This window comes from Sus scrofa, chromosome 9, assembly GCF_054392235.1.
Source record: "Sus scrofa isolate SSC_HxYL_T2T_F1_AM1 chromosome 9, Sscrofa_HxYL_maternal_Yorkshire_Landrace_v2.0, whole genome shotgun sequence".
Classification (NCBI taxonomy): Eukaryota; Metazoa; Chordata; class Mammalia; order Artiodactyla; family Suidae; genus Sus; species Sus scrofa.
In genome coordinates, this window is record NC_139391.1 from 57,585,529 (window position 1) to 57,613,429 (window position 27,901).

At 41.8% G+C, this 27,901-nt stretch overlaps 1 protein-coding gene across 12 annotated transcripts in view; it reads left to right on the forward strand.

Annotated features, from left to right (window-relative positions):
- LOC110255461 (uncharacterized) overlaps nucleotides 1–27,901 on the forward strand; it is a 334,726-nt gene that overhangs the window by 140,384 nt on the left and 166,441 nt on the right. For 5 of the 12 annotated variants that reach the window (XR_014816769.1, XR_014816770.1, XR_014816777.1 and 2 more), the window contains one exon: nucleotides 23,477–23,635. The exons of 5 other annotated variants lie outside the window; for them this stretch is intronic. The gene's annotated coding sequence lies outside the window, so the exon portion shown is untranslated. Of the gene's footprint in view, nucleotides 1–23,476; nucleotides 23,636–27,780; nucleotides 27,849–27,901 lie in introns of all 12 variants that reach the window. 2 more of the 12 variants (XR_014816767.1, XR_014816773.1) reach the window with 1 other exon arrangement.

Below are 27,901 nucleotides of genomic sequence, written 5' to 3' on the forward strand. Positions count from 1 at the left end.
ATCAGGTGTGTCCAAGCTCCAGACCTGAGTATGGTTAAATCAGACTCCCTCATATGCTGTACCCAGTCCATCAGTTAGGATACTAATGCCATTCCTGTCTCTGCATCCCCAATGCTTCTCCTTTATTCAGTGATCACAGGAAACCTAATCCCTGCAGGGCCTCCCTAACTGGACTGCTGGCCTGTTGTCTTGCTTCCCTGCAATCCATGCCCTGCATTGGAGCCAGGTGATATGTTTCTAAAGCATAGTATGTGGTTAGGTTACTCCCTGGTTAAACAGTTCTCATGGCTTCTCTTTCTTGCCGAGGTCTAAACACGTTGCGGCCCAAGAGACTTATCAGGCCCCAGCTCTCTCCTCGTTCCCCATCTATTGTCCAGTCTTCTGCTTGCTCTGGGCTCAGTGGTACCCAGATATGGTGGAAGCTGACTTTCCCAATAAGTTAATACAAGATATTAAGAATGGAAAAAATGATATGTACATGGGATGCATATTTTATTTCAAAAGACACGGCTGTACATTTATTCAGCAAGGTTTTGAAATAGGGCCAAGACCTTTTCTGGGAGTGTAAGTTGATGGGTGTTGAGAGTCATATTTCTTGCATAAACCACACCAATAATGGATTATTTATGATTTCCAGTTACAGTCTTTCAAAAAGAGGATCAGAGACCTGACATTTGTGAAGCGATACAAGTGAAGAAGTCTACATTTTAAAGAATTTTTTCCTCCCCCAAACTCTTAAAAGTTTTTTTATCCATATCTCATTCAATAGTATTTTTCTTTTCAGGATTCACCTCCATGAAATCTTTTCAAAGCGCTAGAATACTTAGAATAAAAACAGCAACTTTCTTTTTTTGTGGTCCTATTTCATGACTTTACATGCTATCTAACTATATTGTATAATTAGAATAACACTAAAACCATCATAGATAGCTCTGGGGACAAATTCAACATCCCCTTGAGCATTTAACTCCTCGGGGGGAGCAGAAGTACACAGGCTCACATCCTTGCAGGCTCAGGGTATCATGGGGGCCAGTTAGTTTGTTTTACAAATAAGTTAATATAAGTGAACGTTGCTTGAGACAATGTCTACTCTATTCGCAGTTTTTTAAATTGCTCATCTCCAGGCTTTTGCCTGGGTAGTTTCTTCTGCTTGAGATCTTGGTTTCCATTTAGTTCCCTCCTATTTCTTCTTCATGTCTCTGTGTACTTATCACTTCATCGCACAAGCTGTCTCTGACTCTCCAGGTCTTGGATAGAAACCTCACTCTCCGCTACCATAGGTTTCTGTCTTCCTCTCTTAGAGTTCTCAACATTCTGGGCCAGGGTTATTCTTTTTTATTGGGGTCTATTCTGTGCCTTGTAAGAAGTTTAGCAGCATCCCTGGCGGACATTACAAATGTGTCCTGGGGGACAGAATTGCCCCGGTCGAGAATCACTGCTCTAGATTATAAATGTTTGTTGAGTGACTGAATGACCTTATTAATTGGCCTGATACAAAGTTGAACAGCAATAAAGCAGCATATAAATTTAGGAGAATAGTCAGGTGCTATTTCAGGCTATCTCTATCCTACAATTACATTTCATTGAATTTTTTTTTTATTCAGAGCTTGGCTGTCAACCTGGGAAGTTGTTTTTATTGCCTGCAAGAAAAAGCGATGGTGTTTTGTATATTTTACATTATTTTTTAGCCTGCTGCAAGCCTGTCAGTCCTTCATCCCACTGTGCCATCTGCCTGAATCTTAGGGCTTCGTAGTGAGAAAAATACATTCCAGCGTCAACTGAGATCTACAAATACATTTCCAAGTATGTTTTGATCACCATGCTCCTGAAGTTAGTGCAGGCATGAATATACATAAGGAAGGAGGGCTGGGTTAGAAGCATAGTTAGCTTAGCACCCACGCTATTCAACCATCTCTCTGCACCCCATGAGGACCAGCTCACCCAGCCTCTGGGTGGGGATCATTTTCACATTTCCTGGACACTATCTCACCTATCTACGATAATTTTACTCATTTATTGGACATTTTTTTTTTTTACAGTTTTTTTTTCATTTTTGGCTGCCCTGTGGCATATGGAGTTCTCGGGATAAGATCTGAGCTGCAGTTGAGACCTGTGCCACAGTTGTGGCAACAACAGGTTCTTCAACTCACTGTGCCAGGCTGGGGATTGAACCTGTGTCCTGGCACTGCAGTGACTCTGCCGGTCCCATGTGCCACATCAAGAACTCTTTGACAAATATTTTTGAGCACTTAATATTTTGAGTCAGACACTGGACTAAATGCTGGCCATCATACGTAAGATATGTGATTTACCTAAAAATAAGTTAGGGTGGTAGGGACATTAGGCCATCATTGGACTAAATGCTGGTCAGAATCCCTCCATGTTATCTAGTTTATACCTCCTGAGATTTAAGGGAATGTTGGGAGGTGATTAAGAAGACAAAGAAACAGGGATTTCTTGTGGCTCAGCGGTAAGATCCATGAGGTCACAGGTTCGATCCCTGGCCTCGCTCAGTGGGTTAAAGATCCAGTGTTGCCATGAGCTGCAGTGTAGGTCACATATGCAGCTCAGATCCCGCATTTCTGTGGCTGTGGCATAGGCTGGCAGCTGCAGCTCCGATTAGACCCCCAGCCTGGGAACCTCCATATGCTATGGGTGCACCCCTGAAAAAAAAAAAAAGAAGACAAAGAAATGGTTCAGAGGCTCCCTGTCTTGCTTGAGGAAGGCTCTGAACATCAAGGTTCTCGTCTGTGGGAGAATCAGCTCCAAGGTAGCAGGTCTTATCTAGCAAAGGGTCTCTCACAGCTCACAGGTCCAGGCAGTACAGACTGCCTCCCTGACTTGCGTGCTGTCAGCCCCATCAGTGACCAGCGGTCCTGTGCACTGTTCCTGAGACCCTCCCCTCTGCCCCGAAGTGTTCTTGTTCCTGCTATTCCCGGGCCTTCAGGACTAGGAAATCCCTGCCTACCAGCCTCTGCTTGGGGAAGGTGGGCTTACCTGAACACTCCCAGGAATAACCACTGTGGTTTGTAATTTTTTTCCCCTTGAGCTGTTTCAAATAGCAAGTTCGAGGGACAAAGCTCAGATTAGCTTTCTGTCAGCTGATTGCCTGTGGAGGATCAAAGGGAAATTCCTACAGGGCTCCCTGCTCTGGTCCACCCTGGCTTCATTTTCCATCTCTGATGCTTCCAGCCCTGCAAATATACACAGTGTCACCATGGCGACTCCAGGACAGATAGATACACGTGAAAAGCGCATGAGGCAAATCTCTCCTCTGATGCTCTGTTCGGAGGGAAAGAAACCTTTAAAAGCTTTCAAAGGCGTTCCCATGGTGGTTCAGCTGAAACAAATCTGACTAATATCCATGAGGATGCAGGTTCGATCCCCGGCCTCGCTCAGTGGGTTAAGGATCTGGCATTGCCGTGAGATGTGATGTAGGTCGCAGACATGGCTTGGATCTTGAGTTGCTGTGGCTGTGGTGTAGGCCGGCAGCTGTAGCTCTGATTCGACCTCTGGTCTGGGAACTTCCATATGCCACAGGTATGGGCCTAAAAGTCACACACAAAAAAAGGCTTTCAAAGCCACCACGGTTTACCTCCTGATTTTCACACAAGCGCATCACAGCCTTTCCCTTGTCTTTTGCTTTGCTCACAGAAGTATCTTCAAGCTCAGGGAGATGACACTTCGGGATGAACAGAGCCTCATACCCTCATACCCCTCATACTCCTTGAGTGTCTGACATTGACCCTCCCGTCCCGATTCCCACCCCGTCGAGGCCGTCACCTCCTTACATCTGGGTCATTCCCTCTTCTCCTTTGATGCCTCTGCCCACCTCCTCCCCAGCCCCTGGCCTGTTTACTGATATGGACTCATCTTCCCAGCACCATTCCTGAGGGACCTGGTTCTGGCCATGTCACACTGGGTTCTGGCTTATGTCCAACATGTCTTTTTCTCCAGGTGAAAGCAGGCTTAACTGAATACTAAGCAGTGGCAAAGAAAAGAGCATAGCAGCAGAGAAATGGGGAGGGGTATGAAGATTGGGGGGGATTAGGGGGAGGCACTGGAGGCAGAAGTGCAGTTGGGGAAAGGGGAATGAAGGGCAGGGCTCTTACATCAGCCCCACCTCGAGAGGTGTGTCTGGAAGGATATACCCGATCACTTGCTAATACATTTTAGATGCAGTGCTGGGGAAGGAAGCTGCCCTCTGGTTTTGCAGTGAAAGGCTGGTTGATGGTGGCCACTTGCCAAGGCCTGTGGTAGCAGGAGGGGTTCCCTTCCTCTGAAATAAATGAGTGCTTCCCTAATGGGGGGTATGGAGAAAGTCGATGACCAGAGGCCTCTTTGGAGGAGGAGCAGTAGATCTGATAGATCAACTTTCATCCAAGTCACCCCTTGGTTCTAGAAGGATGGTCCAGCCACTTTGTCATCAAGCCCCTATTCTCTGTCTAGCTTCCGGGATTTGCCTTGACGTTGCTCAGACCGACTCTCACTCCTGCTTCTCAGCACACCCCTCCTGCTGCGGCCAGGCAGATGACCTTTTGAGTCCTTGAAGGCAGCATCCTACTGCCTGCTCCCCTGTTTTGCATCCTGCCTCCTGCTTCCTGAAATTACTCTCGGTAAAGGCCAAGTTCAGGACCCCTGCCTCCACCAGCCTGCGGATAGCTCCACCCTGGGGGATCTCTCTCCTACTTATGTGCAGCCCTCGCCCCTACCTTCTGCACACACATCTTATCTTCATTCTTGGCTTTCTGTGTGTGAGGCCTATCCCGTGGTAGACGGAGCTCCTAGCTCAAGGCAGTGTTCTGTTTGCGGAGCCCCAGGGACAGGATCAGGCTTGTGGGGAGCGCTTTGCTACTATCTGCTGAGATTCTGTTTTTTTCAAAGTTTGCATGCAGATGTGGCGTGTTCTTGGTCGCCTGTCTAGTTGCAGTCCCTCTTCTGTCTGGGTCACAGAACTCGGTGTTATTCCAGTAGCCTTGTATTCCAGCTGAAAGGCCACCTTTCCCAGGCCACTACCCAGCTGAAAGTTAAAATGAAAGGCAAGCAAACATTCTTGGGCAGGACTTCCAGGAGACTATCTTAAGAGGAGGACAGAGTTAAGTGTTCTGCAAATATTTTTTTTCCCTCAATTTGCAGCTTATCATTTTCTTTTCTTATTTGTCCCCCATTTAAAAAAAAATTTGTTGAAGTGTAGTTGATTTACAATGTTGTGATAATTTCTATTGTACAACAGAGTGAGTCAGTTATACATGTACACACACCCATTCCTTTTCAGATTTTTTCCCATACAGACCATCACAGAATATTGGGTAGAGTTCCTTGTGCTATGCAGCAGTCCCCTTTGGCCAATCAGTCCATATACCATGGTGCGCATGTGCCAATTCCAAACCTCCAGTCCATCCCTCCCTGACCACCCCCCAACACACACGCACACCTGACCCCTTTGGTAACCATAAGTTTATTTTCAAAGTCTGTGAGTCTGTTTCTTTCTGCAAATAAGTTCACATGCCTTATTTAATTCTTTTTTATGGCTGAGTAATAGTCCATTTTATATATGTACCACATCTTCTTTGTCCATTCCTCTGTCAATGGACATTTGGTCGCTTCCATGTCTTGGCTATTGTAAATAGTGCTGCAATGAACACAGGGGTGCATGTACCTTTTTGAATTACGGTTTTGTCCAGATGTATGGCCAGGAGTAGGATTGCTGGATAATATAGTAGTTCTATTTTTAGTTTTTTGAGGGCCATCCATACTGTTTTCCATAGCGTCGTATCAATTTACATTCCCACCAACAGTGTAGGAGGGTTTCCTTCGTCTTTTTATTTTCTTAACAGTATCTTCCAAAGAATGAAAGCTTTTAGTTTTCATGAAGTCCAGGTGGTCACTTCTCTCTTTCATGCTTCCTTCTTTTTGTCTCATAGCTAAGAAGTCTGCCTAACCCATGGCCACAAAGACTTTCTCCTGTATTTTCTTCTAGTATATATCTAGTTTTAGCACTTACTTTGAAGCCTCTGATCCATTGAGTTAACATTTATGTGAGGCGTGTGGTAAAGGTCAAAGTTATTTTCTCCTTTTGGGCCCAGGGATGCCCATTGTTCTGAGTGCCATGTATTGCAATGACCCAAGTTTCTACTTAGCCCAAGAGACCTCTACAGTTGGGCCTCAGCGGGTCCTAGAGCCACTTGAACTTGCATGTGACATTTGTGGGCATGTGCACATGTGACTTAGGAATGGAAGGGTGGAAGTTGAGCTGATCTGCAGCTTTTACTGGGTTCTGGAAGGAGCCCCTGTCTCTCAAGAGGGTGCAGGTCTCCACTCTAATGTAACCCAGACTTCTTCACCTCACTGGACAAAGGCGACCACAGAAGAAAAAGATGTCAAACACTGCATGTGAGCTGCTTTGGAGTTCCTGGGAAGAAAACGATATGATCTGTTGGGAGCAAGCCTGTACAAACATACACAAATTATTCTTAATAATGGTATGAAAGCCAAGGCAGTAAAGCTTTGTAAAATCTGATGCTAGGCATCTTTAACTTAAACATAATTCAAAGCGACTGCGTGTTTGTTTCAAAGTTCACTCTTCTGGGCCACTGTGTTTAAATGGAAGAAGCTTACTGACCAAGAGTGTTTAAAATGAAACCCTAATTAAGGGGATTTTGTGAATGTGGCTGAAATGAATATTCAGAATTCAGAGTCTTGTAATCCCCAAAGTCCAATGGGCTCTAATCCCCTTGCCAACTAGAATGAGATATTGAAAACAGCGAGCTATCCCTAGAGCTACAGGACACCCACTGCCCTGGGTTTGAGGAACAGAGGCTGCTCCCCACAAGGGTGAGGACGGCACACACCTTCCTGAAAGAGGGCTGGACACTAGTGGAATCTCATTTCCCTTGGCAGCCTCTTGCCCCATATTTCCCAAGACTTTTCTTCAGGCCACCCATCAGCTGGCCTTCCCAGATCTGTTTCCAGAGCAGCATCTACCGAGACCCAGACCATGTTCCCAGGGCTCCCCTGATGCATGGAGGCCACAGACCCGAGCGCTGGAAGCAATCGTGGATGTAAATTAAAGGGCCAGAGTGCTGGAAGCTGCTCTGGCCCTTTAATTTGCAGTGGACAGCACCGGAGCCCAGAGAGGTGAGGTCACTTGCCCAAGGTTACACGTGTAGAGGTAGACCTAGACCTGGAAATCTGGAAGCTGGTGTCCTGACGTCTAAGCAGTGTTCTTTCTTCTGTGCAGAAGAGAAAGATGGAAAAGCAAACAGATCACCAAGTCAACCAGAGCTGGGCTCTGGTTCTGACTTTTTCCCTGTAACCTGTGTCACTTTGGAAAAGTCACTTAACTTTCCTAATCTGCAGTGTCCTCATCTGAAAATGGAGATACGTATTCAGCAAATATTGATTAAGCACCTTTTCTGGATTGGCACATGCTGCTTTGGGTTTGGGCTATATAGGGAGTGAGACAGGCCAAATCCCCTGGCCCAAGACATGGAGCTTATATCCTAGGGCATGTGAAGGGCAGTGCAAGGCCTCTCTGGGAAGGTCATTGCCGGCATTGAATGAGATCGTAAATGTGAGTGTCTTAATATAGTTCTTTGCAAAGTAGACATGTAATAAATGGTAACTATAATTATTACTCTATATTCCATATATATTTGAAATATATGTGCTATATTGTGAACACATACATACTATATATTCCAAATATATATACTATATGTTCCAAATATATATATGTGTATATACATTCATAGTCTCTCCAAAGAAGGCAGACTTCCGGGGTGGCAGGGTCCTGTCTCTGTTTTCTATCCAGTACCAGTGTTTAGGCTTCCCCAGGCAGCCCCTGGCAGTCTTTTCAGGGACTAGAGTACTGCTCTAACTTACCTTCAAGTTCTCAAGTATGGTCTTCACTTCTGATGGCCTCCTGATTAATGCAAATGCTACCCTTAGTTCCTCAGCTCTTCTAAAAGCCTTTTGTATAGAAGCCAGTGACACTCTGCCAGCCCCCTGTGCCCCGCAGCTGACATTTCCCCTGTGGCCCACTCAGCTCCTTTGTGCTCCTCTGGCCCTGCTTTGGTTCTGACTTGGCCAGCCATTCAGCTCCATCCCTTACGTGGCCCTGGTTTGCTCTCTCTTGCTCAGCCCTGCTGTCCTCCCAGGCCCCTGGCAAGCTGCCGATAATGCTGTTCCAGTCAGCACTCCAGCACCAGCCCTTAGAGCACAGAGTACTCTCCCTGCCTCTGTCTCACCCCATCTCAGGCCACAGTCTATTCTAAAGCAGTGGGACTTGGGGTGGGGGGTGGGGAGGAGAAGAGTACTTGGCATTAGAAGCTTGTAAATTCTCTACTCTATCCACTGACCCTCACATATGGGGCAGCATGAGCTTTGACTTTGGTGGGTAGAGAGATAGCTGTTTAGAAAGGAGAGAAAGCAGGAATGAGAATGACCCATGAACACTCAGCAGAGGGCTCCTGAAATCATGTCTCTCCTTCCCTGGTCAAATCTCAGTGATGTCCTTGTGAATGTCCCCTGAATATTGGTGTCTGTTTTACCAGTTCAACTCCCAGGCTCTCCAGACCAGAGAAGGTTAGGGTTGTAAAATGAGCCATATAAGTTTAAGAGTGTGTTTCTGGATGACAAGCCAGTTTCTGGACAGATTGTGTCTCTTTGTCGTCTCTTTAGCAAATAGAACTGAGAATTAGGTAACAATAATAGCTAAAAATTATTCTAAGGATCTTAGACATATTAACTTATTTAAGCCTCAAAAGAACCCTATAAAGTGGGTGCTTATCATTCACTTTATTATAGAAGAAGGAACCAAGGCATCAAGTGGTTCCAAGTTCCAAGGAACCTCCCTGATCCAAGGATATGCCGCTGAGGTCCAACCCCTGCAAGTTATCTCCTGAGCTATCCTGTGTTGCCACCTATGATCCATTTATTACCAGAGAAATGACTTTTATCTTATCCCAGGCGGGAGCAGTAATTTCACACAAGGGTGCATTCCGTCCACGTTCTATTGTCAGAAACTGTTACCAGGGAGGCCGTGAAAGGGGAGGAGCAGGGAACCATGCCAGGCTGTGGTTTTCCTTCCTGCTGCTTTGGGGCAGGAAGGGCATCTTCCCTTGGAAAGTTGGGACATAGCCTTCCATCTCTGTAGACTGGCATCTTCTGATCCTTCCAGCTGGGAAGGCTCCCTCCTTGTCCAGGCTGTCTCTGTTCAAAAGAACTCATTCAAATATCCCAGAAGATTTGTAAATCAAGGTGCACTTGAATGAGAAGTGATTGTTCTGATTGGAAAACTGGGGGTCAGGGGCTGGACATGTATACCTCAGCCCCTCTTCTCCCTGTGCTTCTTGCATCTACAAAAGCACTCCTATTGCCCTGTCTTTCTCCAACAGAGACTTGAGAGGGTGGGCCCTGCTTCTGCAGGTGAGGCATACCTGGTCTAGTACTGCCATGGCAGAGTGGTTAAATCTGTGAATTTCAGAGTTCAGTGTTGGGGAGCCCATTGTTGCTGCATATCCAAGCCATGTTTCCCAATAGCTATTTTAGTAAGAAAATTAGTATTATTATCTTTCCCTTTCAGTATACACAGGGAAAGGAGAGCTAACCATTTCCTTTCCTATCACTATAGTTAACCAAATCAATTATGAAGTCCGGTTAAAAATATACACATGTACATATACACAAATACACATGCATAAAGAGTTATCAATCAAGAGTCACAAGTTTTTCAAAAAAGTATGCATGTGGTGATTTTACATTCTTCCTCTAAGCTGAATCTGCTGTGCTTGGGAGCTGGACTTTTAGGAGGTGAAGAAAATCTGAGTGTCCTAAAGTAAAGTATCTATTGTCTATGGAGCTGAGTTTTCCCTAATCTAACTTTCCAAGTTGACAGGATAGAATGCAGAAGTAGGCTCAGAGCAGGGGAAACTTGAAGAGGTAAGTGGTAGTGCCAAGACAATAGTGGGCGGGACTCAAAGACAGATATGAGAGTTTTGGTTACCTGGGTTTGGTGATCTTAGAGTCTGGAAAACAGGAAACAGTAACTAGAAAGATGAACAGGTATGTAACATTTAGATGAGAATTTGTTTGCCACCACAGATTGCTTGCAATAAAAGTCATTTCTGGAATGCCCATTATGTAGCAGGCATTTCCACATCTACTCTTTCAGTTATTTTCCTGACCAACTTTTTGTGGAAGCTGGGAAACAGAGAGATTGAGGTTAAGGGAATTGTACAGAATCATAGAGCAGGAGGTAAGATTTGAACTCAGGTTTATTGACAACAGGGCACATCTTTTTTTGCATTATATGATCTTAGAACACAGGATTCCATTACATATGGAAAATTGACATAGTCACTGTTTTCAAGGAGCTTAAAGTTCAACTGAAGAGAAATATACACTCATGGTAAAAAGATTTACTGTCAAATATGCTCAAAGAGCTAAAGAGCTAAAAAATGAACAAAAACTAAAGGAAATCAGGAAGACAACATGAAAGCCAAATAAGAATACAAGGGAAGAGGGAGTTCTCGTTGTGGCTCAGTGGTTAACGGACCCAACTTGTATCCACGAGGATGTGGGTCCCATCCCTGGCTCATTTAGTGGGTTAAGGATCTGGCGTTGCTATGAGCTGTGGTGTAGGTCGCAGATGCAGCTTGGGTCCCATCTTGCTGTGCCTGTGGTATAGGCCAGCAGCTACAGTTCTGATTAGACCCCTAGCCTGGGAACCTCCATATGCCATGGATGCAGCCCTAAAAAGACAAAAACAAAAAGCAAAAAAAGAGGTAGAAATTATGTAAATGAACCAAACAGAAATTTTGGGGCTGAAAAGTACCCTAGCTAAAATGAAAACTTTTCTAAGGGGATAAAGAACAAGCATATGGAAGATGGTGGGGTAGGAAGATCCTGAGCTCACTCCATCCTGCAAATACACCGCAACTACAACCACATGTGGAAAAACTCCCTCTGAGAACACCCTGAAAGACCATCAGAACAGCTTTTCTATAACTAAGGATATGAAGAAATAAAGAAAGAAAAAAAAGAAAAAAAAAAAAAAACACACTGCGACTGGTGGGAGGGGGAAAAGAAATTATCTAGTTGAGACCCACACCCCTGGTGGGTGACCAGAGGAGGCAGATATCACAAGCTCCAGGATTTTCCCTAAGGAGTGAGGAGTTCAAACCACACATTGGGCACCCTAGTCCCAGAGTGTGACCCTGGGAAGATAAGCCCTCTGGGCTGGTTTTGAAAACAAGAAGGGCTCATGACAGGGCCATAGGAATCAATACTCCACTCTAAGTCTCACACACAGACTTGCTTCCTCCCAGGGAAACGCAAACTAATATTACGGTGAGGTATCACCTCCCACCTGTCAGAATTGCTGTTGTCAAAAAGACAAAAAAAAAAAAAAAGTGTTGTTGAGGATATGGAGAAAAGGGAACCGTACTACATTATTGATGGGAGTGTAAATTGATGCAGCCATATGTAAAACAGTACATAGGGTTAGGGTTAGGGTTCCTCAAAAAATTAAAAACAGAACTGCTACATGATCTAACAGTTCCATGCCTGGTTATTTATATAAAGAAAACAAAAACTAATTTAAAAAGATATATATACTACTACATTCATAGCAGCATTATTTATAATAACCATGATATTGAAGCAACCAGTGTGCCCAATGACAGGTGAATGGGTAAAGAAGGTGTGGTCAACCATAAAAAAGAATGACATCTTGGAGTTCCCGTCGTGGCTCAGTGGTTAACGAATCTGACTAGGAACCATGTGGTTGCGGGTTCGATCCCTGGCCTTGCTCAGTTGGCTAAGGATCTGGCGTTGCCGTGAGCTGTGGTGTAGGTTGCAGATGCGGCTTGGATCCTGTGTTGCTGAGGCTCTGGTGTAGGCTGGTGGCTACAGCTCTGATTCGACCCCTAGCCTGGGAATCTCCACATGCCATAGGAGTGGCCTAAGAAATGGCAAAAAGACAAAAAAAAAAAAAAAAAAGAATGACATCTTGTTACTTGTGAAAACATGGATTGTCCTAGAGGGTATTATGCTAAATGAAATAAGTCAAAGACAAATACTATATGATTTCACTTATGTGTGAAATCTAAAAGGCAAAGCAAATGAAAAATGTAACAAAACGGAAACAAACTCACATAGCACAAACTAGAGGTTACCACATGGGAGAGAGGTGTGGGGAGTGGCAGAATAGGTGAAGAGGATTAAGACATATAAACTGTCAATTGTAAAATAAATGTCCTAGGGATGTAATGTTTGGCACAGGGAATGTAGTCAATATTTTATCATAACTTTACATGGTGTGTAACCTATAAAAACATGTTTTACACCCCAAACTAATACAAGTCAACTATATTTCAATAAACTAAAAATAAAGGGGGGGAAAAGGAGAAGAATTCATGAGGAGGTTCCATCAGCAGGTTTGAGCATGCAGAAGAACCAATGCAGAAAATAGGATGATTAAATTGATAAAATCTGAGGGATAGAAAGAAAAAGGAACAGAGAAAGATGAACAGAGCATAAAGGATTGTGGACACCATCAAACAGAACCAGCATAACATAATGGGAGTTCGAGAAGAAGAGAATGGAGGAGAAAGATTATTTGAAGAAAGAACAGTTGAAAACAGCTTAAATTTGATGAAAAACATAAATATACAAAGTTAAGAAGCTCCACTAACTCCAAGTAAGCTGACTTCAGCAACCCGCATTGAGACACATTATATTCAAATTATTGAAATTTTAGAACAAAGAGAGAAACTTGAAAGCAGTAAGATAACTCATCATGTACAAGGGATACTTATAAGTTTATTACCCAATTTCTCATCAGAAACTGTGGAGGCAGAATGCAGTGAAATGATATATTTAAAGTGATGAACCATGCTATGATTAATAACTGTACTTGGCAAAAATATCCTCCAAAAATGACATAGAAATTAACATGTTCCTAGAGGAGCTAAGGAAATTTATTGTAACTAGATCTGCTAAGGCGAGTGCTTCAGGTTGAAGCGAAAGGACACTAGATAGCAATTTGAAGCTATATAAAAAAATAAAAATCTCCTATAAAGTTAAATACCTGGACAAACATAGAAACTAATATTATTGCAATCTTGGCTTGTAACTCCATCTTTATCTTTGACAACATTTGTAAAGTAAATATGTAAAAAAGAATTATAATTTATGTTATTAGTCAATGTATAATGATGGAATTTGTGGTATAACTAACAGAAAGAGCTGTGTAAGATTAGAGTTTTAGCATGTAATTGAAGTTAAGTTGGTATCAATTCAAAATAGATTGTTGCAACTTTAGGATATTATATGCAATCCCCATAGTAACTGAAAAGAAAATATCTATAGACTACACACAAAAGAAATGAGAAAGGAATCAAAATGTGTCACTACAGAAAATCAACTACACACAACAGAAAGCAATAATGAAGCAAATGAAGAATGGAAAACAAATGGCAAAATGTCAGAAGTTCTTTTGAATCAGTTAATTACCTTAACTGTAAATGGATTAAGCTCTTCAATCAAAAAGGCACAGATTGGCAGAATGGATTAAAAAATATGATCTATAAGCATCTTAGATCTAAAGACACAAATAGATGGAAAGTGAAAGAATGGCCAAAAAAAAAAAGAGATATTCTAGGTAAAGAAGCTGGAGTGCCTATGCTAATATCAGCAAAAATAGACTTTAAATCAAAAACTGTTACAAGATACAAAGAAAGACATTATATATTAATAAAAGTATCCATTTATCAAGAAAAATCTAACAATTATACATACACCAAACATCAGATTCCCAAAATATATAAAGCAAACATTGACAGAATTGAAAAGAGAAATAGACAGCTCTACAATAATAGAGACTTCAATACCTCACTTTCAATAATGTCTGGAACAACCAGACAGAAGATCAATAAGGAAACAGGATGTGAACAATACTATTCGCTAATTAGACCTACCAGACATATGTAGAAAACATCATCTAATAATAGCAGAATGTACATTTTCTCAGGTATACATGGAACATTCGCCATGATGGATCATATGTTAGATCACAAAACAAATCTTAATAAAATGAAAAAATTTAAATCATATAAAGTATATTTTCTGACCACAGTGGACTGAAGCTAAGGATGAATAACAAGAAAAATTGTAAAATTCACAAACACGTAGAAATTAAACAACACACCCATAAACAATCAATAGGTCAGAGAAGATGTCATAGGGAAATTAGAAAATACCTTGCAACAAATGAAATGAAAACACAGTGTACCAAAACTTCTGGAATACTTGAAAGGGAGTGCTAAGAGGGAAATTTTAGTTATAAATCCATCCATTAAAAAAAAGAGGTAAGGAGTTCCCGTCGTGGCGCAGTGGTTAACGAATCCGACTAGGAACCATGAGGTTGCGGGTTCGATCCCTGCCCTTGCTCAGTGGGTTAACGATCCGGTGTTGCCGTAGCTGTGGTGTAGGTTGCAGACGCGGCTCGGATCCCGCGTTGCTGTGGCTCTGGCGTAGGCCGGTGGCTACAGCTCCGATTCAACCCCTAGCCTGGGAACCTCCATATGCCGCAGGAGCGGCCCAAGAAATAGCAACAACAACAACAACAGCAAAAAGACAAAAAATAAAAAAAATAAAAAAAAGAGGTAAGATCTCAAGTCAACATGACTTTATGACTTAAACTAGAAAAAGAGCAGTCTAAACCTAAAGTGATCAGAAAGAAGCAAATGGTAAAATTGGAATGGAGATAAATAAAACAGAGCCTAGAAAAACAATAGAGAAATTTAAGGAAATCAAGAGTTTCTTCTTTGAAAAGATCAACAAAAATTACAAACCTTTAGCTAGACTAAGAGCAAAAGAGAGAAGAATCATAGTGCTAAAATCAGAAATGAAAGTGGGGCTATTACTACAAGTAAATACATAAATAAAAAAGATTTTAAGAGAATACTATGTACTTTTGTATACCAACAAATTGGATAATCTAGATGAAATGGACAAATTCCAAGAAACAAACAATTCATCAATACTGATTTGTGAAGAAATACAAAATATGACTACTAAGGATATTGAATCAGTAATGAATGACTGCTAGTAAGGAGACTACTGTGACTAAGGAGATTGAGTTAGTAAACAAAACCACCTGAATAAAGAAAAGCCCAAAGAATGGCTTCACTGATAAATTCTACCAAACCTTTAAAAAAGAATGACCACCAATTCTTCTCAAACTCCTCCAGAAAACCGAAGAGGAGGGAATCCTTTTTAACTCAAGGCCAGACCTCCCCCACCCAAAAAAAAAAAATACAGTGAAAACTACAGACCAATTTCCCTGAATATTGCTGGAAAAATCCTCAATAAAATACAAGCAAACCAGATTCAGCAGTATATTAAAAGGATTATACAACATGACCAAGGGCATTTTACTCCTGGGATGCAAGGCTGTTTCAACATAAGATAATTAATCAATATAATGTCAAATTAATAGAATAAAGAAATAAAACACATAATCAACTCAATTGATGAAGAAAACCATTTTATAATATTCAATATTCTTTCATGATTAAAACTGAAAAGACTAAGAATAGAAGGAAACTTCCTCAAGGTGAAAAAGGCCATCTATGAAAAACCAACAGCTAACATACTCAGTGGTGAAAGACTGATAGTTTTTTTTTTTAAGATCAGGAACAAGATATGAATGCCTGCTTTCATCACTTCTTTGCAACATTGTATTTGAAGTTATAGTTAGACCAACTAAGCAAGAAGAAGAAACAAAAGGCATCCAAATTTGAAAGGAAGACATAAAAGTATTTGCAGGTGATATGATTTTTATATATAGAAAACCTAAGATCCCACACAGAAAAAACTGCTAGACTGCTAGGGCTAATAAACACATTCAACAAAGAGTGGGACACAAAAATCGACATACAAAATAATCAGCCTTTTTATAAATTAGGAAACAATTCCATTTACAGTAGCATCTAAAGTACATAAAATATTTAGGAGTAAATTTAATCCAGTAAACTTGGAAAACGCAAAACATTGCTGAAAACAATGAAAGAAGACATAAATAGGTAGAGAAATAGCCTGTATTCATGGATTAGAAAATATAATATTGTTCAGATGATAATACTACCCAAAGTGGCCTACAAATTTATTGCAATACCTGTCAAAATCCCAACAACCTGTTTTGCAGGAATAGAACAACCTATCCTAAAATTCATATAGACTCTCAAGAGACCCTGAGTAGCCAAAACATTCTTGAAAAAGAAGAAAAAAATTGGAGGAACATTTAATGGGGAAAGGACAGTCTTCAACAACTGGTTCTGGGAGAATTGGGTATCTTTAGGTAAAAGAATAAATTTGGTCCCATACCTGACACCACATACAAAGATTAACTCAAAATGCAATTAAGATCTAAATATAAGAACTGAAACTATAAAGCTATAAGATATAGGGGGAAAACTTCACGACATTGAATTTGACAATGATTTTTTGGATATGACAACAAAAGGACAGACAACAAAGGAAAAATAGATAAATTAGACTTCATAAAGATTAACTTTTGGGCAGCAAATGATACTCAAGAGTGAAAAAGCAATCCATGGAATGGAAGAAGATATTTGGAAATTGTGTATTTAATAGGAGATTAATATCTAGAATATGTAAAGAGCTCCTACACCTCAGTAATGACAGCAAAACCCCCTCAAAAATGGGCAGATATTTTTGGATAGATATTTCTCAAAAAAAGGTATATAAGAGGTCAATAGACACATGAAAATATGCTCAATGTAATGGCTAGTATCACCCTAGCCATTATGAAAATGCAAACCAAAACCACAATTAGACTCAAACCAAAACCACAATTTGACTCTACTTCATATTCCTTAGAATGACTATGGCAAAAAGATTAAAAAAAAGGAAAATAGCAGGTGTTATTAAGGCTGTGGTAAAATTTGAACCCTTGTGCATTGTTGGTGAGAAGGTAAAATGTTGCAACTGCTGTAGAAAACTATTTTGTAGTTTGTCAAGAAGTTAAACATAGTGTCACCATACGATTGAGCAATTCCTCTTCTAGGTACTCCAAATTATTGAATGCAGGGACCCAAAGAGAGACTTGTACACCAACTTTCAGTAAAACTTTAGTAAAAAGGTGGCAATCACAAATGCTTATTAACCAATAAATGTGTTATGCATGCACAGAATGTAATATTATTTCGCCTTAAAAAGGAATGAAATTTTGGTGCATACTCAAGCATGACTGAACCTTGGAAATATGCTAAGTGAAATAAGCTAGACAAAAAAGGACAATTGTTGCATGATTTCACGTACGTGAGTGTTGAGAATGGGCAAATTCATGGAGACAGAAGGTAGAGGAGTAATAGTTTCTATTTGGGATGATGAAAAAAGTTCTGGAAATGAACAATGGTGATGGTTGCACAGTATCCTGAAAGTACTTAATACCCTGAATTGTATGTTTTAAAATGTTTAAGATGGTAAATTTTATGTTGTGTTTATTTTGCCTCAGAAAAAAAATCTCAGGAAAAGATTGGCTACCACTTAAAAGACAGGGCCAGTGTAATATCCTGAGTAGAGAGACATTATAACTTGCATCTTCCCAGAAACAATGGCTCCTACTAAATCATCTGTATTCCTTTGCCTGCTTCTCCTCTATAACTAATGATGTTTTTGCCAAAACTTGGCCCCTGTCCGCCATTCTGAACAGAAATGCAGAGACAGAGTTTTGGGTGAAGGAGAAAGAGACAGCTTTTTTATAGCTTTGCCAGGCGAAGGGGGCCACAGCAGGCCAATGCCTTAAAGACTGTACCCACCCCACCTTGCAAGGGATTAGGAGGTGATTTGTTAGTTTGGGGAGTGGAAAAATAGGGCCTCAGATAAGGATCAGGGTAGAAACAAGCCTGCATTGTCTTTTAAAGCTGGTGTTTAGCGGCCCGGGGGCAGGTTCTGGTGGTTCTCCTCTTTCCTGGAATAAAGAATGTTTCATGGAGTAGTTCTTGCATTTGATGGAGGTTATGGTTCTGCAGAAAGGCTCAAAGATACTGTTATGTATATTCCTTGGGGAGGAACCAACCCTGCCCCAAGGCTGCACTGTTGTCTCTGAATTGCTCCTCCCTGGTCTTTGCATCCCCTCCCTTCCCTGATTAGCAACTGCCCTTGGAACTCCAGAGAAGCTCAAGGAGGCTGAGGCTTGTTTCCTAAGAACAAGAAATGAAGGACACAGAAAGGCTTGTATGCCCATGAGCCTTACCGGGCCCTAGTTTGGTTATAATACCCCAGGTCTCTGCAGGATGGCCAGCTGAACTTTGTGGCACATATGTGAGAGTGTTCTTTTATCCTATCTACCCCTCACTTGTCATATATGAGTCTGGCATACTATTATTCACTTTTAAAAACTGAGATAGAGTTGATATATAACATTACATTAGTTTCAGATGTATAACATATGGATTCAAAATATGTATATGTTGTGAAATGATCCCAGTAAAGTAGTGATACGTCTAGTTAACAGCTATCACCACACAGTTACATTTTTTTTCCATTGATGAGAACTTTTGAGTTACTCTCTTCGCAACTTTCAAATATACAGTACACTATTACTAACTGTAGTCATTTAAAAACATATGTGTATATTTAGGGTTCGGAAATTGGATGTGGACAAAGTGCATATATGTATTGTGGTAGTGATTTTTAAATTCTCCTCTCTGGAAAATTACTTAAATTGATGATTTATTTTATAATCCATGGTGTAGGCACATAGGGGAAATACGGCAGTGACACTAAACTTTAAATGGTATGTAAAGAGCATGAGGAAGTAATTAGCCAAGAGGAAATTAAGTAAGAAAACTTAGGTGAGGGAGACTTCTTGGTGCTAACTCCTGGGGTTGGCTAGAAAGTGGCAACACAAAATAGAAGGGAGAAAGTTTCACATTTTAAGTTAAGAGAATAGACTAGAGATGTATCAAGAAATACGTCAGCCTAAAGACATATGTCTATATATATATATAGAGAGAGAGACATATATATGTAGTTATATATATACACACACACATATTCACTTGTAAGCCTCATGACAAGCCTATGAGGTAGATATTATTTTTAACCACACTTTACAAACGAAGAAATTTAGAGACAGAATAAGTAACCCCTACAAGGTGAGATAGCTAGTAATTGACAGAGCTACAATTTGAACCTTCTCACCACCACTAGCTCTGCTTGCTCTTGCTCCTGGTAAGAGAAATGTCCTTAAAAAGAAAAAGGAAATAAATATTTACTGAACATTTAAAACTATCAGCAACTGAATTTATAATGGTTGAACACCATTGTATGGTGGAATATTAGCCAAGGAGTACATGAGAAAGGACCTTCCTGTGGCCATGTGTAGGCTAATTCTTGCATTTTTTTTTTTTTTTCTGGCTGCACCTGCAGCATATGGAAGTTCCCAAGTTAGGGATCAAATCAGAGGTACGGCTGTGGCCTCACCACAGCCATAGCAATGCGGGATCGGAGCTGCATCTGTGACCCACACCACACCTCACGGCAATGCCGGATCTTTAGCCCACTAAGCAAGGCCACAGATAGGACCCCACATCCCCATGGATACTAGTGGCTTTGTAACCCACTGAGCCACAATGGGAACTCCAAGGGTGCATTTTGATACCTGTATGGTGGAAGCACGATCGAACTTAGACCTATAACAGGTGATGGTGCCTCTCTGTGTGTGGGAGGGGGTCTCTTCAGATGGAGTGAGTCACAGTGTGCTTTGAGTGTGGGGATGTGACAATGTTTTGGATAGGCAAAGTTTACTAGGTAGTCATAGCTAAATTAGGTGCTTGCTGTTATGACTTTCATTTCAAATAAGAAAATTGAGCCTTAAATGGAGTAACTCTTCCACAATTGGGACCCCAACATAGGCCTGTCTGCCTGACCCCTTGAGCTCCGAACTAAAGAGTTAGGGAAGTGTGTGTCCTCAGCCAGACACATTTCTGGAGCTTTTCTCTAAAAATCTTGGCAAGTTTTTTGTTGTGTTTTAGTAAGGGAGCCGATCTCTTGTTCTTTTATGTGCTGATTAATGCTTTAGAGCCATTCCAAAGGGAGGCCTCCCGGGATACAGGACTTCCTGTGTTACCCACAAGCTTGATATGTATATCTTTTATGTCTTCATATAATTGGCTGATAAAAATGTTGAATAAGAGATGACCAGAACTGGGCGGCGTTTCAGAATAATCTCAAAAGACTGATGTTATGGGCCAAAATCAATAAGATGAAATTCAACTGAGTAAAATGTCAAGTCCTGACTTGAGGCTAAAAATAAATTACATAAAATACCAGGTGGTACAGTTCTGGTTTGAAAAAGGCTTGCAATTTTGTTGACTGCTCTTCAGATGAGACCACCCTGTGAAATAATGAATCAAACAGCGTGGAGTATTAGGCTGCATTAAAAGTAGGGTTGGTAACCAGAGCAGGGGAGATGGTGCACCATTGTCCATGGTGCTGGTCACCTGGTTTAGGTCCACCTAAAAAGCAGATTAATTCTACATGAAGAGCGACACTAACATTCAGAGGACGTGGTCAAATGGATGGTAAGTGTGAGAAAACCAGGACCAATGAGAAGTAACTCAGGAAATTTGAGCCAGGGAAGGCATTGATAAAAGAAGCCTTTGAGGACAGCTAAACTACACATTCCCCACTGGGAGAGCACTAGAAATGCTGAGTACCTCCTGTACCAGCAGGCACAGGTGTGGAGAATCCCGGGGTTAAGGAAAGGATGGAGGGTATGTCAACCCATCCATCCTCTTCTCAACAGGCACATGGTGCTGCATTTCAGCTCTGTTGTGAGCATCCCATGTTGTCTTGGGGCCCTCAGTGAGGCATTCACATCCTAGAATCACAGTGAGATGTGGGGCCCTGTGGTGCCCACTTGACTGCCCCAACCTAGCCCAGACCTGAGTAGGCACTGGATTCCCAAGGGAATTAACCCATGGGATAGACTGTCTAGATGCCTCTGGCTCTCCATGCTGAGACTCTATAATTTGAGCTGACCACATTGAGCTCCTGATGCTTAAAGAGAGCTTTCAGAATCAAAGAGTTTCTTTTCTCTTTCATCAAAGACTATTGTCTAGCTTAGAACCCAAGAAAGCCATCTCCAATACTCATTACTGAGTAACAACTTCTTTGTTCTAGTGGATATGATTGATTCTGTGACATGACTGGTTCTGCATGTGAGTAGCTTAAGAGCACCATAATTTAATGGAAACAAAAATACATTGGTTTAGATATTATTCGTAAATAATAACAGGGGTAGGTAATGTGTGGTATGGAAAGAGAGTGGTCCCAGAGCTGGGGAACACTAGGGTTTAGACTAAAGCATTGCAGTTGAGCTTACTATTTTAAATGAAGAACTGACAAATTAAAGAATAAGAGGTACACTTTTTCTAAAATCAGTACTTTTGTTGCAAGGATCAAATTGTATAAATGATTTCGGTGGCATAAAATGTCATAGAAGTTTTATTTTAGAATGCAGAAATGCATTTCATTTCTCTATTTCTTATACCAACCCTTCCCCCAAAGTTGAATGTATTTGATAAATGTCTGTTGAAAGCAGAATAAATTTTAAGACATGTACTGCTTTGTATAGAATATATACATACTAGGAATTAAAAGAAGGCAAAAATCTGTGTTTCGGTTGGGCAAGTCATTATGAACTTGAGTTGAGGCATGATGGTCGGGTTCATGCATGAATGGTTAAGAGGTCTCTGTCCTTGTTATCACTGAATTAACCTTTCTATTCAGGGGATTCACAGGGACATGTTAGATTTGTCAAGGGGCTGAATTATCCAGCTCTCCCCATCAGAGTTTAGAGAAGAGACAGAATGCTCAGGAGATCAAGATGATGAGTTAAGATCCAAGAGAGACCAAGAGTTAACCAGCTCAGAAGGGTTGTATGTTGTCGCGTGGTCTGCCGTGAATGCTTCTTTCTCTTTCATTTTTGCACAAATTAATAAACTGAGTTAAAACTCATTTATGACACTGAAGTATTTTAGGCATAGTATTCCGTCATATAGATATATTGCAGTTGAATACATTTCCTAACATTAGATATTTACGTTTCCTACTTTTTATTATGAATTATGCTGCAAGGACTATTTTGCACATATATCTCTGTGTATGTCTCTGATAATTTCCTAAGGATGTTATTCTACAAGTGGGAGTGCTCTGTCAAAAGGTGTACTTCTTAAAGTTTTTGCAATTGACTGCCAAAGAGTACTCTGGAAAGACTCTGCTGATCTACTTTCCTTCCACCAGCGGTGCATGGTAATGCTAGCTCTGCACATTCACCAGCTCTGGGACTTGTCTTTCTTTTCAGCCATGACAGATTTTAATTATATAAAAAAATGGCATCTCCTTGAAGTTTTCAGTTTAGTGTCTTTGCTTGCCACAAAGGCTAAACTTTTCCATAGATTATTGTTTGTGCAATTTTTTTTTTGGCCCATTGTCTATTTATGTCACTATATGTTTTTCAGATTGTCTCAGTATTGTTTTCTCATTAGCCCATTGAGGGCAGAGGCTTTCTTTTCTTTTTTTTTCTTTTCTTTTTTGACAATCTGATGCTTCTTTAATGATCTGCATAAAGTTGTATAGTTTTGGATTTTGCATATAAATGGAAGCCAGTTCTATCCATGAACACATGTCTTCTATGAATAGCCGAATCATGCATTTTGGAGATAAACTGGAGGAAGGAAAAGTCATCAGGGTGAGGGATGTGAGTCGTCAGGTCCGGAGATCCGGGGAAAGGGTCTGGGGTGAGCTTTCCCCACCGCCAGAGGGGATCTGCCTTTGCTTCAGTCTCCTGCAGCAGGACCTTATGGCATGAAGGTGCAGGTTAAGCTAGTGGGCAGAGGCTCTTTTGGCCCAATATGTTACCCAACACATAGTCAATATTCATAGGAGATGTTTTGAAGTGATTGGTTTCTAGGGCTTTGCCAATCACCCAGCCTGAATGAGGTGGCAGCAGACCAGGCAATTGACTTTATCTACTATTCAGATAAGCACTGTGATTAGCGAAGGAAAATTTCCCTTCTGAATCACATGACTTGATCATGTATGTGTATAAGGGAGTTTGGGATTAGTAGATGCAAACTGTTGCATTTGGACTGGATAAGTAATGAGACACAGGGAATTGTATCTAGTCACTTGTGATGGAACTTGATGGAAGATAATGTGAGAAAAAGAATGTGTGTGTGGGAGATGTATGATTGGGTCACTTTGCTATACAGCAGAAATTGACAGAACATTGTAAATCAACTATAATAGAAAAAAATCTTAAAAAAAGATTCACTTTTGCTACTGCACAGCCCCTTGTATCTAACCTTAAAGACCCTTTAAATACAAGGAAGAATTGAGCTCAGGGATCTAACATATCTGTTCTTTGAACTTCCAGCTCCCAAGAAGTTGTATGAAGCCTCCAACTTGGGACCTCCTTGGGGAGCCAAGAGAAGGGCAGTGGGCAAATGCTGGATAGTTGGGCAAGGTTTCAGGACCCTGACATCTCTAAGGCCTATGAGTAATCACTCTTCAGTATCTGCAAGGGAAGAATGAGGTTGGTGGAAAGAATATAAAAATATACAATGTACAGAATAATTTAAAGATCAATGGATGTTTATGCACTAAAAGAAGTGATTTCAGGAGGGAGAAAATAACTGTCCTCAATTGCACTTTAAATATAAAAGCTATAAAAACACACATTTTTCTAACTCAAACTGGGTATGACAATGGATTAATGAAGGAACACTATTTACTTCATGCAAGCTACTATTGCTCATAAGTTTGTTTATTCATTCAGTCATTTAACAAATATCCTTTAAATTCCTAATGGGAGCCAGACACTATGGTAAGTGCTGAAAACTCAAGGGAAAACGACACAGCCGTTGTCCTTGCTCTCAAAGCAAATCAGGAATATCTGTGCATCAGGATCAAGACTAAGCTCAGCTCTGGGGGGCCATCACCTGTTGCACGTAACATGCTGACTTCCCTTGAGTGGCTTCATTTATCATAACAGTGGGAGATAAGGGGTAGAAGAATCTGTAAGAAATACTGTTAATGACAGTGCTGGTGGTCATTCAGCAGTCATAGAAAGAGCAGGCAAAATCTTTTGGGTAAAAGGTAAGTGTAACCAGACACTAGATTTACTAAGTGAGGTTTAAGTTTGAACATTATCCACTTCAAGCTGTAAAGAATCTTTACTGTCAAAATCTCTTCATGAAACAAATTAAAAAAAAAAACACCACTTTGTTATCTTGAGTCTACAGCCCTCTCACTTTTAATTTCCCTTTCTTATTGAGTGATTGCTACTCTAATGCCTTTTTATAGCCTGCCTTGGGGTTCTATCTCTTGCTGTCCTGACCAAGGGTCAAGGAATGCCAGTGGCCAGAAGCCGCAGGGAAGCAGATTTGGGTTCAACATAAGCAAGAAGAATGTTGCTTAAAGAAGAAAACCAGAAAGGATGACCATTTCTTTAAGAGTGATAATGAGTTGTCTCTGTATTAATAGCAATGATGGTAGAGATGAGGATAATAGCAACATCAATCACATTTCTTGACCATTTACTATATTCCCATGTGTTGTGCTACAAAATTTTTTCACTTAATCTCAAAAATACCTAAGACATGTTATGATCCATATCCATATATAGAGGATGAAAGTGAAGATGAGCTGGGCTGAACTACTGGCCCAGACTCACACAGTTAGAAAGGGGCAGCACAGGCTCTGAACACCTGCTTTGGAGCCCCAGCTCCAAAGCCTCTGTTCTCAATTATTAGGCTATTTGGTCAGGTTTTCCACACTGGAGGTGTTCGAGCATAAATTGGATTATTACATGAATGAAGGTATAAGCAGAGGATTCAAGCTTTAGATGAGGATGGAGGTCACCAGGCTGGTTAACAGCTAAGTCAGTAACTACACATTTTTGGTAATGGATGCTGTTGAGGATTTGACAACAGTCTGTGGGCTTTTTCCCTAGAAAAATCCATTTGTGCACACAGATGCAAAACCTCATAGTGCAACATCGTGGGGAGCGAGGATGCTCCTCCAACCCCTGGCACCATGTGTGGGCCTTTTGGGTAGAAAGTCATTGCTCAAAATACACTCTTGCTCTGGGACATGATCTTGGAGGTGACTTTCCCTCCACGTTCTAACTACAGGTGTTCAGATGGTGCCACTGCCCTATGGCACCAATAGAAAAAACCAAAGCCAAACACTGAAGTCAAAAGGAGAAGCCCTCTTTACACATTTCTCAAAGCAGGCTTTATGTGCCATTGGAAATCTCTCCCTTGGCTGTTACCACTTCAGGTGCATTCTGAATGACTCAGAAATAGAGACACAAACCATATGTAAAGCCTCCCCTCGTATTATTATTTATGGGGCACAAGAGCCTGCACCTCCCCAGCAACCCCCATTGCCAATAAAGAAGTGAAATCAAGTCTGGGGAGGAGGAGCGAGATGGTGGAGGGCAAAGTGTCTATGGAAGGAAATATTTTTATGTGTTGTTGATTTCTGGTTCCTGCCTCGCCTCCTAGCGCATGTGTTTCCAATCTGGAGTGAGCCCCTGAGCTCAGTGTCTAGAGAGAGGCCATCAGGCCCTGAGGCCCCTCCTCTGCTGCTCCCTATTTCCCCCCGCTCCCCCGCCTGCGCTCCAGGGACAAGAGCTCTGGTTCTGTGGGTCTGGAAAACATTCCTCAGCTGGCCTGGGCTCTCTTAGTCTGGCACCCGCCTCAAAAACATATAGGCATGCCTATGAGCACGTGTGCAGTGTATGGGGTTTCATTCTCATTTAAACCTTCTCTTTGGGACATTTGGATCGCAGAAGTTTCCGGGGGATTATGGATGCACGTTAGGCCCTTCCGGGTCCCCTGGGGAAGGTTATGGTGTTTTTCCTCTCCTCTGACCAGCCCTTCTACTTTAATGCATTGTTACATGCTTAATTGCTTTGGCTCCAGTCCTTGAGCAGGCCTTTCTGCACAGGTTCCTGACAGTTTCTGGGGGAGGCTCTGCAGGGAGGCAGGTTTGCAGAGCAGCAGACAGAAGGCCGAAGGATGGACAGACAGCATGTCTCTGTTGGGCCAGCCTTCGTTTCTGCTCTACTTTGACTCAGTCCCTCTAACTGTCTTTGAGTCATGGGTGATGGCCTCCCAGTTCCTTCCTCTGCCTCCACTTTTGTTCTTGTTCAATTCAGCCACCCTGCTGGCTGCCCAGCAACCTTTGTCAATCGCAAAAATGTCATTATGTGGCTCAAAAGCCTCCAGCTCCTCCCTGATATCTTGTTATAAAGAATAATCACAGTCACTTCTACCAGTTCTGGGGCTCTTGCTCTGTGCCAGACACCCAGCTGAGCGTTCTTTTTTTAAAATTATTTTCATTTCATTATAATTGATACACAATGTTCTGCTGATTTCTGTTGTACAGCAAAGTGACCCAGTCATATATATATATATATATATATATATTCTTTTTCTCACATTATCCTCCATCATGTTCCTTCACAAGTGATTAGATATCAGCTGAGCGTTCTTCAGGCAATATTCCCTATCATCTTCCAGACGGCCTTTCCAGGTGGGGTTTACTGTGCTCCCTTCACTGCTGAGGAGCTGGAGAGTAGGTACCTAAGGCCATACAGCTGGCCGGCACTGCCAGTGTGTAAAACTATGTGGCTCAGACCTTCACTGGGGCACCAAGTGGTGGGTAAATGAGGCCTCAAACCCAGCCAGGCCTCTGCTTGCCAAGCCCTTTGCCTCCACAGGAAGCCTCTTTCCTTTTTTTCTCTTTTTTGGTCTTTTTAGGGCCATACCTGCGGCCTATGGAGGTTCCCAGGCTAGGGATCCAGCTGGAGCTGTAGCCGCTGGCCTATGCCACAGCCACAGCAATGCCAGATCCGAGCCATGTCTTTGACCTAAACCACAGCTCATGACAATACTGGATCCTTAACTCACTGAGCAAGGCCAGGGATCGGAACCCCAAATCTCATGGTTTCTTGCCATATTTGTGTCCACTGTGCCACAACGAGAACTCCAGAAGCCTCTTTTCTGATTCACTCTGTATTCAGGGGTCAAATTTCATTCTTTAGATGTTAACCAACCACCTTCTGTGATTGAGCCCATGATTCTGGGCTGGTCCATTTGGTGCTGGTGCTCGTAGGGATCCAAACATAATCAAATAAGGCTCCTAAGCTCAGAGATGCACAGTTCTGTCAGGGAGATGGTAGAGGAAGGAGATGGCCAGAGGGTATGTTCTACTTCACCGGCTACTTGTAAAGGTAGGACTGTCCACAACACATGCTGGGAATGCAGAGGAAAGCTATCTTATCCACCTTGGATGGGGACTAGAAAGCCAGGAAGAGGGCTGGGATGGCTTCTTGGAGGAAAATGATGTCTGAGAAGTCGTAACAGCGAGGCCCAGTCAGCCAGATGGAGGGGGAGGCAGAGAAGAAGGGAGTTTCAGGCAGTAGGAACAAGAGCAAGGCACGGAGGTGTGAACGACACATTTCGGAAAAGCCCTTTGGTGAGTGAATTTGCAGGGGAGGTGCTTTAAATCTCAAGAGAAGATTCAGGTGGAGACTTTAGACAGAGTCAACCTATGAAAGCTCTTTACACAAAGGCTAAATACTAAATATTTTAGTATTTCCCATTTGCTAAAATAAGGGTAGACCTTCAATATGATGGACATTCTCCTGACGGCACCTACTTTCTCCAGGCAGGTCCCAGGACAGCAGGGAGGAAAGAGCTTTGAGTCACATGTACTGAGCTGCACATCATTTCTAGGCAAGTGTCCTTGACTTTTTCGGTCTTCACTCTGCCCATTATTTGCTTGATGC